Below are 6243 nucleotides of genomic sequence, written 5' to 3'. Positions count from 1 at the left end.
TATATTAACTATCTGTATGAACTATCTGTATGAACTATATATATAAACTATCTTTATGGACAATATATATGAATTATCTATATGAACTATCTGTATGAACTATCTACATGAACTATATGTATGTTCTATATATATATATATATATATATATATATATATATAAACTATCTTTATGGACTATATATATGAAATATTTATATGAACTCTCTGTATGAACAATCTCTGTGAACTATTGTCACGTTCGTTGAATGACGGGTCGGACCAAGGCGCAGCGTGATATGCGTACATGTTTATTGAACTTAATAAACACACGACAAAACAACAACGGAAACGAAACGTGAAGTCCAAGGTAGCACACACAACATACCTTAACCGGAACAAGATCCCACAACCCACTAGTGCCAATAGGCTGCCTAAGTATGGTCCCCAATCAGAGACAACGAGCGACAGCTGCCTCTGATTGGGAACCACACCGGCCAACATAGAACCATACATACTAGATCGACGAACAATGACCAAACACAACAAGGAATATACACACCCTGACTCAACATATAAGCGTCCCCTGAGTCAGGGCGTGACAACTATCTATAAAAACATTCTATACGAACTATCTATATGAACTATCTATATGAACTATCTGTATGAAAAATCTACATGAACTTTCTATATAAACTATCTGTATGGACTATCTACTGTATATGAACTATCTATATGAACTATATGTATGAACCAGCTATATGAACTATCTGTATGTTCTATATATATAAACTATCTTTATGGACTATATATATGAATTATCCATATGAACTCTCTGTATGAACAATCTCTGTGAACTATCTATATGAACTATCTATACGAACTATTTCTATGAACTATTTATATGAACTATTTATATGAACTATTTATATGAACTAGTGAACTATATATATGAACTGTTTATATGAAGTAGTGAACAATCTGTATTAACTATTTAAATAAACTAGTTAACTATCTATATGAACTATTTATATGAACTAGTGAAATATCTATTTGAGCTAATTCTCTGTCTATATGAACTATTGAACTATCTATATGAACTATTTATGAACTAATGCTCTATCTATATGAACTATCAAAAGTTTGGACACTACCAGTTCCATTGTCTTTCTTCATTTTTACTATTTTTTACATTGTAGAATAATAATAGTGAAGACATCAAAACAATGAAATAACACGTATGGTATAATGTAGTAACCAATAAAGTGTTAAACAAATCAAAATATATTTTATATTTGAGATTCTAGAAAGTAGCCAACCTTTGCCTTGATGACAGCTTTGCACACTATCTACTAGTGAACTATCTATATAAACTATCTATATGAACTTGTGAACTATTTATATGAACTAGTGAACTATCTATATAAACTTGTGAACTATCTATATGAACTGTCTATATGAACTAGTGAGCTATCTATTTCACCTTTATTTAACCAGGTAAGCCAGTTGAGAACAAGTTCTCATTTACAACTGCGACCTGGCCAAGATAAAGCAAAGCAGTGTGATAAAAACAACAACACAGAGTTACATATGGGGTAAAACAAAACTTACAGTCAATAACACAATAGAAAATCTATATACAATGTGTGCAAATGTAGTAAGTTATGGAGGTAAGGCAATAAATAGGCCATAGTGCAAAATAATTACAATTTAGTATTAACACTGGAGTGATAGATGTGCAGAAGATGATGTGCAAATAGAGATACCTTTGCCTTGATGACAGCTTTGCACACTCTATCTACTAGTGAACTATCTATATAAACTATCTATATGAACTTGTGAACTATTTATATGATCTATCTGGATAAGGATAAGGAGTGACATATGGAGCTTATCTTACTTATTACCTTATCATAGTGATGAAGAAATCAATACTAAAATCAATATGATGCTTTTACTTATTTTTCTGTTTTGTAGTAATAATAATAATATTAATCTGCTACCCAGGTACCTACTCTAGATTTAGCCTGTGGCATCGCTATGTCACTGCCCTCGGAATCTATTGATTTTATAATTAAATCTCACAGACAATCAATAGTAATCAAGGATAGAGATCAAGAGAGTTCGGCATGTGGAAGTAGAGGGAGGGGTAGAGAATGTTGCATGATATTATCCCTGTAGATGCTTTAACCCAACACATGTTGATGCGTTAGTTAGAGACTGTAGATGCTTCAACCCAACACATGTTGATGTGTTAGTTAGATACTGTATATTTCAGTGTAGTAAGTTGTGACGAGGGAGGGGGCTCTGTTGTCCTATCTGAGGATGTTGTCTTATGGTTCTTTATTCTTTTCATTTCTTTATCAGGTGCCTCTGTGTGCGATTGATGACCTGACCAATGAATTGTGATGGGGTGTTTCCTCTCAGAGACCAGAATAGAGGGAACGGAGAGGTTGGTTAACTTCGCTGTTGTCACACTTCTCCTCTATTCTTCTTTTATCTGCAAGTGTTTTCCCTCAGACCAAGGAGGGAGGCACCTACCCCCCCCCACACACAAACACACCTCTACATCTGCACCTACCCCCCCCCCCCCCCCCCCACCACACACCTCTAACTCTGCACCTATGGCCCATTCCTCCTGACAGAGCTGGTGTATCTGAATCAGATTTGTAGGCCTCCTTGCTCGCACACGCTTTTTCAGTTCTGCCCACACATTTTCTATAGTTCTTCGGCTTGCAAGTATCCCCTTTTTCCTCCAAACATAACGATGGTGTTAGGCCTACTGCTGCTAGGTAGCTCTCTCTGCTCTCTGCCTCCCCTCTGTCTGTCCTTGATTGCAGGAGTGAAGTCTGGTGTGCGGGAGTCAGGGTTCCAGCTGCAGCTCATTCAATCAATCAATCAATTTTATTTTATATAGCCCTTCTTACATCAGCTAATATCTCGAAGTGCTGTACAGAAACCCAGCCTAAAACCCCAAACAGCTAGTAATGCAGGTGTAGAAGCACGGTGGCTAGGAAAAACTCCCTAGAAAGGCCAAAACCTAGGAAGAAACCTAGAGAGGAACCAGGCTATGAGGGGTGGCCAGTCCTCTTCTGGCTGTGCCGGGTGGAGATTATAACAGAACCATGCCAAGATGTTCAAAAATGTTCATAAGTGACAAGCATGGTCAAATAATAATCAGGAATAAATCTCAGTTGGCTTTTCATAGCCGATCATTCACCATAATCACCTCAGCCTTTAAGACCCGGTCAAACTTACCACTCATCGTCAGATCATAGTCAAGACGACCATGTTAGTCTCGCTGCCGACTCAACCTGGTTATTTTTGCTCTCTGTGTTTTTGGCCTGTTCTATTTACTTTTTCTCCTGTGCCACAGATATTTGGAACCTGACTCCTGCCTCCGCTTCACTCCTGCCACCACCATCCTGCTCTCCACTACCGGACCTCTCTTTTGGACTCACCACGGACACTAGGACATTACGGTACCACACCTGCCCTGATCTGGATCTGTTACCCTCCCTGTAACCTGGACTTGCTCTTCCCCTATATTTGGAAACCTGGACTTTGAACATTGTAAATAAACCTGTTAAAACTTCTCTGGCTTGGTGTACTTGTCTGCATTTGGGTTCTTATCCAGTTAAATCATAACAGTATGATCTGACCATCATGAACCCAGCAGACAGTAGCTCGGATACCACCCCAGAGTGCACTCAAATTTGGACTGCCATAGCCAATCAGGGCATTTTACTTGGCCAACATGATACCCTGTTTAAGACGATTGCTGAGGACAGTCAGGTGCTGCTTAATCAGGTTCAATTACTCTCCAATCAAGTGTCTGCCCTTACTACCCCTTCAGCCCAGATCAGAGAGCCTTTTGTTCCTGCTCCAGAGCGCTATGACGGGAACATGGGAACCTGTGGCGATTTTTTGACTCAATGCTCGTTAGTGTTTGAACAACAGCCCCTCACCTACGCCTCAGAAAGAGCCCGTATTGCCTACCTTATCAACTCTACTAGCGGTTCCGCTCGTGCCTGGGGATCCGCGGTCTGGGAGAGTCAGTCGGACATTTGCAACGCTTACGTTGCCTTCGCCACGGAGATGAGGAAGGTTTTTGACCACCCCGTACGAGGCAAGGAGGCTGCGAAACGGTTGTTTTCTCTTCGGCAGGGGGCTCGTAGTGTGGCGGAGATGGCAGTGGAGTTTCGGACTTTAGCAGCAGTGAGTGGTTGGAATGACGAGGCATTACAAGGAGTGTTCATCAATGCTTTGTCTGAGACTTTAAAAGATGAATTGGTGTCATATGATGAATCGCCTACGCTGGATAATCTTATTTCACTCACTATCAGGTTGGATAATCGGATTCGGGAGCGCCGCCGGGAGAGGAGTGTTAGTTCCAAGCAACCTGTCTGTCATCAACAAACTCCTCCCTGCATCTTCCCTACGGAGAAAGCCGTGTCTTCCCGAGTCGATACGAGGAGCACTGAACCCGAAGCCATGGAGGTGGGTCGTGCACGGTTGTCCTCAGAGGAGCGTGCACGTCGTATTCAGGCTCGAGTCTGCCTGTATTGTGGAGAAGCTGGTCATCTCGTTCCTTCCTGCCCAGTTCGTCCGGGAAAGGGCCGGCTCATCATTAATGGGAGAAGTTTTGGTGAGCCGAGCAGCGGATTCTTCCTCTTCTCCCCGCATTCTGCTCCAGGCATCCCTCCAGTGGCAGTTCCAGAATTTCTCTGTTAGTGCGCTGATTGACTCTGGTGCCGACGAAAGCTTTTTGGATAGAGAGTGGGCTCAACAAATGGATTTGGAGACTGTTCCTATGGACTGTCCGCTGCAGGCTAAGGGTCTAAATGGACAATTGTTGACCCGTATTACCCATCAGACTGTTCCTGTTTGTCTTAGAGTGTCGGGAAATCATCAGGAGAACATTAAATTCCATATTATCGACTGCCCACAGACCCCCCTGGTCCTTGGTATCCCCTGGCTCATAAGACACAATCCACACATTGATTGGGTGACAGGTAGCATTGTTTCATGGAGCACATTTTGTCATGTGAATTGTTTGTGTTCTGCTCAGACTCCTGCCAGTACTGTGCCTCAACCTCCACTGGAGTCCATGGATCTTTCTGCTGTTCCTGACGTGTATCATGACCTGGCATCCGTTTTCTGCAAACACAGAGCTACTTCTCTTCCTCCTCACCGGCCTTACGACTGCGCCATTGACCTCCAGCCAGGAGCCCCGCTCCCCAGCAGTCGCCTGTACAATCTCTCCCGGCCGGAGACGGAGGCTATGGAGAACTACATTCGGGACTCCTTGGCGGCAGGTATTATGCGTCCTTCCTCGTCACCTGTAGGAGCGGGATTCTTTTTTGTTGCTAAGAAGGATAAGACCCTCAGACCCTGTATTGATTACCGTGGACTTAACAACATCACCATTAAGAACAAGTATGCTCTGCCTTTGATTAATTCTGCTTTTCCCCTCCTTCATGGTGCTACCATCTTTACGAAACTGGATCTACGAAATGCGTATCACCTGGTGCGCATTCGTAAGGGTGATGAATGGAAGACTGCCTTCAACACACCCTTGGGACATTTTGAGTATCTGGTTATGCCTTTTGGGTTGTCCAATGCCCCTGCTGTTTTTCAGGCACTAGTCAATGATGTCCTTCGGGACATGTTGAATCGGTTTGTTTTTGTCTATCTGGATGATATCTTGATTTTCTCAGAGTCCTCCCAGGAACATGAACTGCATGTGCGCCAGGTGTTGCAAAGGTTGTTGGAGAACAAACTGTTTGTAAAGATGGAGAAATGTGAATTTCATGTGTCTGAGACCTCTTTTTTGGGTTACATCATAGCTCAGGGGGAGTTGCGGATGGACCCAGCTAAGATCTCTGCTGTCACGGACTGGCCAGCTCCCTCTAACCGCAAACAACTTCAACGATTCCTGGGGTTTGCGAACTTCTATAGGAGGTTCATCAAGGACTACAGCCGCATTGCGGCGCCACTCACCGCTCTCACCTCCATCTCACGACCGTTCGCTTGGAATGAAGGGGCCGAATCAGCGTTCGAAGAACTGAAACATCGCTTCGCCTCGGCTCCCATTCTGATGCAGCCGGACCCCGACTGCCAGTTTGTCGTGGAGGTGGATGCATCCGACACTGGGGTAGGTGCGGTGTTGTCACAACGTTCTCCTGAAGATAACAAACTGCATCCCTGTGCTTTTCTCTCAAGGAAACTTTCTCAGGCAGAGAGGAATTATGATGTTGGCAA

Source organism: Coregonus lavaretus (assembly GCF_964263955.1).
Source record: "Coregonus lavaretus genome assembly, chromosome: 17".
Classification (NCBI taxonomy): domain Eukaryota; kingdom Metazoa; phylum Chordata; class Actinopteri; order Salmoniformes; family Salmonidae; genus Coregonus; species Coregonus lavaretus.
The sequence above is the reverse complement of the archived record's forward strand: the minus strand, read 5'-3'. Positions refer to the sequence as shown.